Raw genomic sequence first — 13,488 nt, 5'->3', positions numbered from 1 at the left:
TAACCTTTAAAAGCACATTTCTGCAGTGTCAAGGTCACATGGATTCGTCTGCAAGCGAGACAAGTAGAAAATGAATTTTAATGAATGTTTTGATGATTTGGGTGCTAAAAGATAGATGAGATGTCAATATTTTGGTCCAAATGGATGTTTAATGGGTTTTTGACTGTTCCGATGGGTGGGGGACCTGGTATGGACAAGTAAGGGTAACATTTCCAACAAATCTTAAATGTAAATATTATTATGTCCCTAGATTGAAGTTTCAGGTGGAGAGCAAGATGAACAAATGCCAATTACAATGCATGCTGCAACCCTTTATGGCCATTTTTCTCTTTGTTTGTAGGCCTGACCGTTTGTCCTTGAGCCGTAGATGTCAACAATCCGCTAGCTGTCTTGCTCTGACTGGTGCACGGACATATTTCAATGTGAGTCATCATACTGATTGTTTAATTAACACATGAATTTCAGTTTGTTTGTTAAAGTACTAACTTAGCTGTGTATTTACAGTGGACGTAGTGGTGCGCAGCAGGTGGTAGACTAGGTATTTCCATAAATACAACTATGTTCAGAATTGCGGCCAGTGGAGCAACATAGCTGATGATTAATAGCACTAGTTCTTCAGACAAAAACTTTATTTTCAACCTATAAAGCATATTTGCTGTAGTGGGGCCCATTTAGCTGTAAGATCTGGCTTTTGTTCTGTTAAGTAGCCCTTAGAGTAATGAATTTCAAGTGAAGACCATAGCGCCTTTTCCTAGTCAATATCGGGCAGCTGTATGTCTTTTCAAAATGCACATGTCTTCTTAAGCATGTCATTGTGTGTGCTTTTAATAAGATAGGCAATAACTCATAACCTTTAACAAATGAGCATCTGTAAATTCAGATTTCACTATTTCCAGAGTCAGCCAGACCATGATTGAGCTTAGGATTGTGCTGCGGATGCAGCCTGTGCAGTTCCGGGAGAAAGTCACTGTCTTGGGCAATGCGGTCTGGTATCAGGTAAGCACTATTGAAGCCTCACACTTTTGGGGGGTCTGAAGCCTTGTGCTGTCAATGCGATCTGGTTCAAGTACAATCCGAATGCATTTCAAAGCAGTACTTCATCAGATATGGTTATCTCAAGCTTACAGTTCGCGGGCAGGATATGACTTCGATTTGTTCTTGCTAGCAGAACCCCTACAGGCCAAACTATGCGGTTAAGCACTATTTCCACAGCACCCTTGCAGACAGAAAAACAATACTTAAAATTACTTCTGGCATTTAATTTTTAATTTCCTTTATATCTCTTTTGTCTGTTTGTTTGCCCTTTAAAACTCTGACATGCCATCTTGCTCACATTGATGAGCATACCTGTTTTTGTTAGAGCCAATCCCCACTGCTCGATTTGCCGTGGTCGATAATGAGAAAGCCATGGCATGAGTCTCCTCTATGTGTTCCTTATCTCAGTGTTGAACATAATTGGCCAGTTTCAGGGGCCTAAACATTTTATTTTATTAAAGGTCTGGATGATCCTTGCCTGACTGCGGGTTTGGGTACACACCTCAATCCGACTCTGTGTCCTGAACAGAGGCCGCAGTGGTGCAGCGCTGTGACGATCCATCACATCCTGAAGGTCAACACTACACCAAGCTGGGAAATTGATCCTGATAGTCATCCCCAGGTAGTGGAATGAATGTACACTGAACTACAGAGGAATCACACCCAAATGACTTTCCTGCCACGACATAGTGTGGCCACTCGCGTAGGAAGTTCCTTAGCAAACGTGCTCTTTTGCATGGTGGACTGTGAGGCATTTTTGCCAAACTTACGCTTTCAACACTGGATTTTAAAGAGAATACTTAATAAAAATGTCGCTAACAGGACTTATTTATATGAGAGAGACTATCTGGATGCGCATTAAGTGTCACTTTGGTGTCGTAAGCTGTTGAAGGAGCGCTTGCGCCTTTTTAAGTGTTAATTTTGGGTAGCCGGCTTGTATCGGCTTGAAAGCTGCAAATTATGCCTCTCACTCATAATAGCATAATTTTTGTAATTGCAATGTGGTATGTTTAGAATTGTAGTGAAGCTTTTAATAATAATTTTCTTAAAAAAACATGATTTTATATGCTGGTCAGTGAGTTTTTTATTGAAAAAAAAATGCTAAAATTAAAAAAAAGAGTCTCCTATTTCATCAAGAAAAGTACACTGATTCACATCAATACATTTATTTGGGCCTTTTGCTGATATATTGGTGAATTTCGCATGCAGTGATACCAGTTTTTTGCCATAAAAGTTACGCGTAACAATAATTGGAGACACAAAATCAGCTGTCGTCACTTAGACTAAAAATCATGCATTCCGACTTGACTGCGGCCAATTTAGTCAACCGCTTTAAATGGCCATTTTTAAGGCCTTTACCCCCATCCGAATGCACTGAAATTGCATATTCATTGTGGAAATAGTTGAAATCTCATGTGGAGAAAGTTTGAAAAAAGATGGGGACAAAGTTGAGTTCCCTTAAAGGTTACATTACACTAAATCATTGTGTATCCCTCCGTGGTCCATTCGAAAGTAGTGCCTATTTCTAAAGAGTTCCTTTTCTCTTCTTGAATATAAGCCATTTAACAATGTGAGACATGTCTTTGTGGTTATTTGTAATATCCTGTATGTGTCTGGAGTACTTTGATGCCTTGGATTGGAAGCTAACTTAAAAGATGAACTTTTGAGGGTGTGTTTTCTATTGTGTGGGGCTTTTGTCGAAATTAGGATTCCGAAACGCGTTTTTCTACGGTGGGTTCATTCGACAGCGATTTACTTTCTTAGAAGTTGCGAGACGGTATGTTTTTGATTGCAATTATTGGAAGATGACAGATCCATCTTTAAAATTATACCAGGTTCGGAAAAATTGATACGTCGGAAAAGGCAATAAAAATGCTGTGAAAGTTGTCAGTTTTATAATGGGACCCTATGGGAATCGGAATTAGTGTAATATAACCTTTAAAAAGCACATTTACTGCAGTGTCAAGGTCACATGGATTCGTCTGCAAGCGAGACAAGTAGAAAATGAATTTTAATGAATGTTTTGATGATTTGGGTGCTAAAATAGATGAGAGATGTCAATATTTTGGTCCAAATGGATGTTTAAGGTGGTTTTTGACTGTTCCGGATGGGTGGGGGACCTGGTATGGACAAGTAAGGGGTACATTTCCAACAAATCTTAAATGTAAATATTATTATGTCCCTAGATTGAAGTTTCAGGTGGAGAGCAAGATGAAAAATATGCCAAATTACATGCATGCAGCCCATTTATGCCATTTTTCTCTTTGTTTGTAGGCCTGACCGTTTGTCCTTGAGCCGTAGATGGTCAACAATCCGCTAGCTGTCTTGCTCTGACTGGTGCACTGGACATGATTTCAATGTGAGTCATCATACTGATTGTTTAATTAACACATGAATTTCAGTTTGTTTGTTAAAGTACTAACTTAGCTGTGTATTTACAGTGGACGTAGTGGTGCGCAGCAGGTGGTAGACTAGGTATTTCCATAAATACACTATGTTTACAGAATTGCGGCCAGTGGAGCAACATAGCTGATGAGTTAATAGCACTAGTTCTTCAGACAAATAACTTTATTTTCAACCTATAAAGCATATTTAGCTGTAGGTGGGGCCATTTAGCTGTAAGATCTGGCTTTTGTTCTGTTAAGCCCTTAGAGTAATGAATTTCAGAGTGAAGACCATAGCGCCTTTTCCTAGTCAAGTATCGGGCAGCTGTATGTCTTTTCAGAATGCACATGTCTTCTTAAGCATGTCATTGTGTTTGCTTTTAATAAGATAGGCAATAAACTCATAACCTTTAGACAAATGAGCATCTGTAAATTCAGATTTCACTATTTCAGAGTTAGCCAGACCATGATTGAGCTTAAGGATTGTGCTGCGGATGCAGCCTGTGCAGTTCCGGGAGAAAGTCACTGTCTTGGGCAATGCGGTCTGGTATCAGGTAAGCACTATTGAAAGCCTCACACTTTTGGGGGGTCTGAAGCCTTGTGCTGTCAATGCAATCTGGTTCAAGTACAATCCGAATGCATTTTCAAAGCAGTACTTCATCAGATATGGTTATCTCAAGCTTACAGTTCGCGGGCAGATATGACTTCGATTTGTTCTTGCTAGCAGAACCCCTACAGGCCAAACTATGCGTTAAGCACTATTTTCCACAGCAACCCTTGCAGACAGAAAAACAATACTTACAATAACTTCTGGCATTTAATTTTTAATTTCCTTTATATCTCTTTTGTCTGTTTGTTTGCCCTTTTTAACTCTGACATGCCATCTTGCTCACATTGATGGAGCATACCTGTTTTTGTTTAGAGCCAAGTCCCCAGCTGCTCGAGTTTGCCGTGTCGATAATGAGAAAGCCATGGCATGATGTCTCCTCTATGTGTTTCCTTATCTCAGTGTTGAACATAATTGCCAGTTTCAGGGGCCTAAACATTTTATTTTATTAAAGGTCTGGATGATCCTTGCCTGACTGCGGGTTTGTGTACACCTCAATCCGACTCTGTGTCCTGAACAGAGGCCGCAGTGGTGCAGCGCTTGTGGACAATCCATCAACATCCTGAAAGGTCAACACTACACCAAGCTGGGAAAATTGATCCTGATAGTCATCCCCAGGTAGTGGAATGAATGTACACTGAACTACAGAGGAATCACACCCAAATGACTTTCCTGCCACGACATTAGTGTGGCCACTCGCGTAGGAATTCCTTAGCAAACGTGCTCTTTTGCATGGTGACTGTGGGCATTTTTGCAAAACTTACGCTTTCAACACTGGATTTTAAAGAGAATACTTAATAAAATGTCGCTAACAGGACTTATTTATATGAGAGAGACTATCTGGATGCGCATTAAGTGTCACTTTGTGTCGTAAGCTGTTGAAGGAGCGCTTTGCGCCTTTTTAAGTGTTAATTTTGGGTAGCCGGCTTGTATCGGCTTGAAAGCTGCAAATTATGCCTCTCATCATAATAGCATAAATTTTTGTAATTGCAATGTGTATGTTTAGATTGTAAGTGAAGCTTTTAATAATAATTTTCTTAAAAAACATGATTTTATATGCTGTCAGTGAGTTTTTTATTGAAAAAAATGCTTAAAATTAAAAAAAAGTCTCCTATTTCATCAAGAAAAGTACACTGATTCACAATCAATACATTTATTTGGGCCTTTTGCTGATATATTGGTGAATTTCGCATGCAGTGATACCAGTTTTTGCCATAAAAGTTACGCGTAACAATAATTGGAGACACAAAATCAGCTGTCGTCACTTAGACTAAAAATCATGCATTCCGACTTGACTGCGGCCAATTTAGTCACCGCTTTAAATGGCCATTTTAAGGCCTTTACCCCCATCCGAATGCACTGAAATTGCATATTCATTGTGGAAATAGTTGAAATCTCATGTGGAGAAAGTTTGAAAAAGATGGGACAAAGTTGAGTTCCCTTAAAGGTTACATTACACTAAATCATTGTGTATCCCTCCGTGGTCCATTCGAAAGTAGTGCCTATTTCTAAAGAGTTCCTTTTCTCTTCTTGAATATAAGCCATTTAACAATGTGAGACATGTCTTTTGTGGTTATTTGTAATATCCTGTATGTGTCTGGAGTACTTTGATGCCTTGGATTGGAAGCTAACTTAAAAGATGAACTTTTGAGGGTGTGTTTTCTATTGTGTGGGGCTTTTGTCGAAATTAGGATTCCGAAACGCGTTTTTCTACGGTGGGTTCATTCGACAGCGATTTACTTTCTTAGAAGTTGCGAGACGGTATGTTTTTGATTGCAATTATTGGAAGATGACAGATCCATCTTTAAAATTATACCAGGTTCGGAAAAATTGATACGTCGGAAAGGCAATAAAAATGCTGTGAAAGTTGTCAGTTTTATAATGGGACCCTATGGGAATCGGAATTAGTGTAATATAACCTTTAAAAAGCACATTTACTGCAGTGTCAAGGTCACATGGATTCGTCTGCAAGCGAGACAAGTAGAAAATGAATTTTAATGAATGTTTTGATGATTTGGGTGCTAAAATAGATGAGAGATGTCAATATTTTGGTCCAAATGGATGTTTAAGGTGGTTTTTGACTGTTCCGGATGGGTGGGGGACCTGGTATGGACAAGTAAGGGTAACATTTCCAACAAATCTTAAATGTAAATATTATTATGTCCCTAGATTGAAGTTTCAGGTGGAGAGCAAGATGAAAAATATGCCAAATTACATGCATGCAGCCCATTTATGCCATTTTTCTCTTTGTTTGTAGGCCTGACCGTTTGTCCTTGAGCCGTAGATGGTCAACAATCCGCTAGCTGTCTTGCTCTGACTGGTGCACTGGACATGATTTCAATGTGAGTCATCATACTGATTGTTTAATTAACACATGAATTTCAGTTTGTTTGTTAAAGTACTAACTTAGCTGTGTATTTACAGTGGACGTAGTGGTGCGCAGCAGGTGGTAGACTAGGTATTTCCATAAATACACTATGTTTACAGAATTGCGGCCAGTGGAGCAACATAGCTGATGAGTTAATAGCACTAGTTCTTCAGACAAATAACTTTATTTTCAACCTATAAAGCATATTTAGCTGTAGGTGGGGCCATTTAGCTGTAAGATCTGGCTTTTGTTCTGTTAAGCCCTTAGAGTAATGAATTTCAGAGTGAAGACCATAGCGCCTTTTCCTAGTCAAGTATCGGGCAGCTGTATGTCTTTTCAGAAATGCACATGTCTTCTTAAGCATGTCATTGTGTTTGCTTTTAATAAGATAGGCAATAAACTCATAACCTTTAGACAAATGAGCATCTGTAAATTCAGATTTCACTATTTCAGAGTTAGCCAGACCATGATTGAGCTTAAGGATTGTGCTGCGGATGCAGCCTGTGCAGTTCCGGGAGAAAGTCACTGTCTTGGGCAATGCGGTCTGGTATCAGGTAAGCACTATTGAAAGCCTCACACTTTTGGGGGGTCTGAAGCCTTGTGCTGTCAATGCAATCTGGTTCAAGTACAATCCGAATGCATTTTCAAAGCAGTACTTCATCAGATATGGTTATCTCAAGCTTACAGTTCGCGGGCAGATATGACTTCGATTTGTTCTTGCTAGCAGAACCCCTACAGGCCAAACTATGCGTTAAGCACTATTTTCCACAGCAACCCTTGCAGACAGAAAAACAATACTTACAATAACTTCTGGCATTTAATTTTTAATTTCCTTTATATCTCTTTTGTCTGTTTGTTTGCCCTTTTTAACTCTGACATGCCATCTTGCTCACATTGATGGAGCATACCTGTTTTTGTTTAGAGCCAAGTCCCCAGCTGCTCGAGTTTGCCGTGTCGATAATGAGAAAGCCATGGCATGATGTCTCCTCTATGTGTTTCCTTATCTCAGTGTTGAACATAATTGCCAGTTTCAGGGGCCTAAACATTTTATTTTATTAAAGGTCTGGATGATCCTTGCCTGACTGCGGGTTTGTGTACACCTCAATCCGACTCTGTGTCCTGAACAGAGGCCGCAGTGGTGCAGCGCTTGTGGACAATCCATCAACATCCTGAAAGGTCAACACTACACCAAGCTGGGAAAATTGATCCTGATAGTCATCCCCAGGTAGTGGAATGAATGTACACTGAAATACAGAGGAATCACACCCAAATGACTTTCCTGCCACGACATTAGTGTGGCCACTCGCGTAGGAATTCCTTAGCAAACGTGCTCTTTTGCATGGTGACTGTGGGCATTTTTGCAAAACTTACGCTTTCAACACTGGATTTTAAAGAGAATACTTAATAAAATGTCGCTAACAGGACTTATTTATATGAGAGAGACTATCTGGATGCGCATTAAGTGTCACTTTGTGTCGTAAGCTGTTGAAGGAGCGCTTTGCGCCTTTTTAAGTGTTAATTTTGGGTAGCCGGCTTGTATCGGCTTGAAAGCTGCAAATTATGCCTCTCATCATAATAGCATAAATTTTTGTAATTGCAATGTGTATGTTTAGATTGTAAGTGAAGCTTTTAATAATAATTTTCTTAAAAAACATGATTTTATATGCTGTCAGTGAGTTTTTTATTGAAAAAAATGCTTAAAATTAAAAAAAAGTCTCCTATTTCATCAAGAAAAGTACACTGATTCACAATCAATACATTTATTTGGGCCTTTTGCTGATATATTGGTGAATTTCGCATGCAGTGATACCAGTTTTTGCCATAAAAGTTACGCGTAACAATAATTGGAGACACAAAATCAGCTGTCGTCACTTAGACTAAAAATCATGCATTCCGACTTGACTGCGGCCAATTTAGTCACCGCTTTAAATGGCCATTTTAAGGCCTTTACCCCCATCCGAATGCACTGAAATTGCATATTCATTGTGGAAATAGTTGAAATCTCATGTGGAGAAAGTTTGAAAAAGATGGGACAAAGTTGAGTTCCCTTAAAGGTTACATTACACTAAATCATTGTGTATCCCTCCGTGGTCCATTCGAAAGTAGTGCCTATTTCTAAAGAGTTCCTTTTCTCTTCTTGAATATAAGCCATTTAACAATGTGAGACATGTCTTTTGTGGTTATTTGTAATATCCTGTATGTGTCTGGAGTACTTTGATGCCTTGGATTGGAAGCTAACTTAAAAGATGAACTTTTGAGGGTGTGTTTTCTATTGTGTGGGGCTTTTGTCGAAATTAGGATTCCGAAACGCGTTTTTCTACGGTGGGTTCATTCGACAGCGATTTACTTTCTTAGAAGTTGCGAGACGGTATGTTTTTGATTGCAATTATTGGAAGATGACAGATCCATCTTTAAAATTATACCAGGTTCGGAAAAATTGATACGTCGGAAAGGCAATAAAAATGCTGTGAAAGTTGTCAGTTTTATAATGGGACCCTATGGGAATCGGAATTAGTGTAATATAACCTTTAAAAAGCACATTTACTGCAGTGTCAAGGTCACATGGATTCGTCTGCAAGCGAGACAAGTAGAAAATGAATTTTAATGAATGTTTTGATGATTTGGGTGCTAAAATAGATGAGAGATGTCAATATTTTGGTCCAAATGGATGTTTAAGGTGGTTTTTGACTGTTCCGGATGGGTGGGGGACCTGGTATGGACAAGTAAGGGTAACATTTCCAACAAATCTTAAATGTAAATATTATTATGTCCCTAGATTGAAGTTTCAGGTGGAGAGCAAGATGAAAAATATGCCAAATTACATGCATGCAGCCCATTTATGCCATTTTTCTCTTTGTTTGTAGGCCTGACCGTTTGTCCTTGAGCCGTAGATGGTCAACAATCCGCTAGCTGTCTTGCTCTGACTGGTGCACTGGACATGATTTCAATGTGAGTCATCATACTGATTGTTTAATTAACACATGAATTTCAGTTTGTTTGTTAAAGTACTAACTTAGCTGTGTATTTACAGTGGACGTAGTGGTGCGCAGCAGGTGGTAGACTAGGTATTTCCATAAATACACTATGTTTACAGAATTGCGGCCAGTGGAGCAACATAGCTGATGAGTTAATAGCACTAGTTCTTCAGACAAATAACTTTATTTTCAACCTATAAAGCATATTTAGCTGTAGGTGGGGCCATTTAGCTGTAAGATCTGGCTTTTGTTCTGTTAAGCCCTTAGAGTAATGAATTTCAGAGTGAAGACCATAGCGCCTTTTCCTAGTCAAGTATCGGGCAGCTGTATGTCTTTTCAGAAATGCACATGTCTTCTTAAGCATGTCATTGTGTTTGCTTTTAATAAGATAGGCAATAAACTCATAACCTTTAGACAAATGAGCATCTGTAAATTCAGATTTCACTATTTCAGAGTTAGCCAGACCATGATTGAGCTTAAGGATTGTGCTGCGGATGCAGCCTGTGCAGTTCCGGGAGAAAGTCACTGTCTTGGGCAATGCGGTCTGGTATCAGGTAAGCACTATTGAAAGCCTCACACTTTTGGGGGGTCTGAAGCCTTGTGCTGTCAATGCAATCTGGTTCAAGTACAATCCGAATGCATTTTCAAAGCAGTACTTCATCAGATATGGTTATCTCAAGCTTACAGTTCGCGGGCAGATATGACTTCGATTTGTTCTTGCTAGCAGAACCCCTACAGGCCAAACTATGCGTTAAGCACTATTTTCCACAGCAACCCTTGCAGACAGAAAAACAATACTTACAATAACTTCTGGCATTTAATTTTTAATTTCCTTTATATCTCTTTTGTCTGTTTGTTTGCCCTTTTTAACTCTGACATGCCATCTTGCTCACATTGATGGAGCATACCTGTTTTTGTTTAGAGCCAAGTCCCCAGCTGCTCGAGTTTGCCGTGTCGATAATGAGAAAGCCATGGCATGATGTCTCCTCTATGTGTTTCCTTATCTCAGTGTTGAACATAATTGCCAGTTTCAGGGGCCTAAACATTTTATTTTATTAAAGGTCTGGATGATCCTTGCCTGACTGCGGGTTTGTGTACACCTCAATCCGACTCTGTGTCCTGAACAGAGGCCGCAGTGGTGCAGCGCTTGTGGACAATCCATCAACATCCTGAAAGGTCAACACTACACCAAGCTGGGAAAATTGATCCTGATAGTCATCCCCAGGTAGTGGAATGAATGTACACTGAACTACAGAGGAATCACACCCAAATGACTTTCCTGCCACGACATTAGTGTGGCCACTCGCGTAGGAATTCCTTAGCAAACGTGCTCTTTTGCATGGTGACTGTGGGCATTTTTGCAAAACTTACGCTTTCAACACTGGATTTTAAAGAGAATACTTAATAAAATGTCGCTAACAGGACTTATTTATATGAGAGAGACTATCTGGATGCGCATTAAGTGTCACTTTGTGTCGTAAGCTGTTGAAGGAGCGCTTTGCGCCTTTTTAAGTGTTAATTTTGGGTAGCCGGCTTGTATCGGCTTGAAAGCTGCAAATTATGCCTCTCATCATAATAGCATAAATTTTTGTAATTGCAATGTGTATGTTTAGATTGTAAGTGAAGCTTTTAATAATAATTTTCTTAAAAAACATGATTTTATATGCTGTCAGTGAGTTTTTTATTGAAAAAAATGCTTAAAATTAAAAAAAAGTCTCCTATTTCATCAAGAAAAGTACACTGATTCACAATCAATACATTTATTTGGGCCTTTTGCTGATATATTGGTGAATTTCGCATGCAGTGATACCAGTTTTTGCCATAAAAGTTACGCGTAACAATAATTGGAGACACAAAATCAGCTGTCGTCACTTAGACTAAAAATCATGCATTCCGACTTGACTGCGGCCAATTTAGTCACCGCTTTAAATGGCCATTTTAAGGCCTTTACCCCCATCCGAATGCACTGAAATTGCATATTCATTGTGGAAATAGTTGAAATCTCATGTGGAGAAAGTTTGAAAAAGATGGGACAAAGTTGAGTTCCCTTAAAGGTTACATTACACTAAATCATTGTGTATCCCTCCGTGGTCCATTCGAAAGTAGTGCCTATTTCTAAAGAGTTCCTTTTCTCTTCTTGAATATAAGCCATTTAACAATGTGAGACATGTCTTTTGTGGTTATTTGTAATATCCTGTATGTGTCTGGAGTACTTTGATGCCTTGGATTGGAAGCTAACTTAAAAGATGAACTTTTGAGGGTGTGTTTTCTATTGTGTGGGGCTTTTGTCGAAATTAGGATTCCGAAACGCGTTTTTCTACGGTGGGTTCATTCGACAGCGATTTACTTTCTTAGAAGTTGCGAGACGGTATGTTTTTGATTGCAATTATTGGAAGATGACAGATCCATCTTTAAAATTATACCAGGTTCGGAAAAATTGATACGTCGGAAAGGCAATAAAAATGCTGTGAAAGTTGTCAGTTTTATAATGGGACCCTATGGGAATCGGAATTAGTGTAATATAACCTCTAACACGCAAATAAACAGTTTCCAGATGAAAAGGTAACATCTCTTACTTTTCTTATTGATAAAACTAATAGTAGGTTGCTTCGGTACACACATACGCGTTCAATTGACTGACGGCTTCGTATACGTTCAATTTATGTTTGATGTTATTTTACACTAAATCAAATGCCAATGTAGTCCAAATAATTAGACGTAAGCTACCCCGCTTACGTCTAAACGGCTACCGTCGTTTTCCTATAGACCAATTCATTGTTGTTGTTTTGATTCCGAATTTTCGCGCATGCGCGATGCGCTGGTAGGCAAAAGCACTGGGTATCCTACCGTAACCCAAATTCGACGACACCTAAATTCGACGATGATCTATTTGTATCGATAAAATGGATGATTAGTGTCTTGGAATCATTTCAAAGTAATACATCAGAGTTTAAAATTATTATTTTGTGCTATTAAACATTTCATTATTTCTTTCATTATTTGCTAAATATTGCTTCATGTAACCGTTACATCGTCGAATTTGGGTCACACTGGGATACAGTTACGATAAACATTATGTCGTATAGATAACGGCACGTGTTTAGTCAATATATTGTAAACATTAACAACAACATCATAACACCTAAATACTATTAAAGATATTGCATTTTTAATGTCAATATTGTTTAATTAATACATGTATTCTTATCTATAAAAAAAAATATACTCGTTAGTCATTAGCATCAAGGTAAAGCTAGGTGGTCTGAAGACTAAACACCTACAATTTCATAAAACAAAGCTATGCATTAGCCGTTTATTTCTTGCAGAAGGACATCAAAAATTACAAAAAAACAATAATGCATCCCATTATATAATTATAATTATCAATTATATGAGTATGAAAGTGTGATAAAAAAAATATGAGTGAAAGAAAAGGGGTGCATTAAATCTGACATACCGGTACAACAAATCCCTATTAAAAGCGAAGTGCATGACAGTATTTAAATGTTATAATCATTTTCTTTTAAATTGGATGATTTGTTTTTAAGGTGAATAACACTATAGATGAATCGTGATGCAAATTAACCTGTGAATTAATGTATATTGAAATTTCTTTACTTGTGTATATGAGTGACAAATATCTTACATTTTATAATATATATCTATATTGCTTTTTATTTTTCGTAAATATAATTTAACCCGGTAGTCATACGTAATTTCTTGTTTTCATGATGTCGATTGTGCATGGCCGTAACATTCAATCTTCAAACGGAATGACGTAGTTTTAATTAATCGGTACCCGCTAAATACGTTTAATGATTATACGTACATTTACCAATTATTAAATACGTTTTGTTATAAATTAACGGTAATCGGGCTAGTATCTTCCCAGCGTACATTTTCTGTTAATATATACTGGACAAATTACTTTTTTTTTTTTTTTTAAACAATCAAATCAAACCAATTAAATTAAATTAATTTATTTAATGTGTCAAAGTGTTATAATATATATATATTATATATATATATATATATATTTATATATATATATATATATATATATATATATATATATATATATATATATATATATATATATATATATATATATATATATAT

The 13,488-nt window shown here is 37.8% G+C and overlaps 2 long non-coding RNA genes across 10 annotated transcripts in view; both read left to right on the top strand.

The window, feature by feature from the left end:
* Positions 1–13,488, top strand: part of LOC127864402 (uncharacterized) — a 97,312-nt gene that overhangs the window by 30,085 nt on the left and 53,739 nt on the right. The gene's annotated exons all lie outside the window — the stretch shown is intronic.
* On the top strand, positions 181–11,896 carry LOC127864403 (uncharacterized). Of its 8 annotated transcripts, none has more exons than XR_008041886.1 (10): positions 181–197; positions 3,310–3,394; positions 3,873–3,973; positions 4,481–4,644; positions 6,284–6,368; positions 6,848–6,948; positions 7,456–7,619; positions 9,259–9,343; positions 9,823–9,923; positions 10,431–11,896. It is a non-coding gene; the product is annotated as an uncharacterized LOC127864403 (long non-coding RNA). The 8 variants fall into 8 exon arrangements; XR_008041884.1 differs by lacking the exon at positions 181–197 and adding an exon at positions 1,607–1,657; XR_008041885.1 differs by lacking the exon at positions 181–197 and adding an exon at positions 2,958–3,168.

Source organism: Dreissena polymorpha, chromosome 1, assembly GCF_020536995.1.
Source record: "Dreissena polymorpha isolate Duluth1 chromosome 1, UMN_Dpol_1.0, whole genome shotgun sequence".
In the NCBI taxonomy this organism is placed as follows: Eukaryota; Metazoa; Mollusca; class Bivalvia; order Myida; family Dreissenidae; genus Dreissena; species Dreissena polymorpha.
This window is presented reverse-complemented; position numbering and strand designations above follow the sequence as displayed.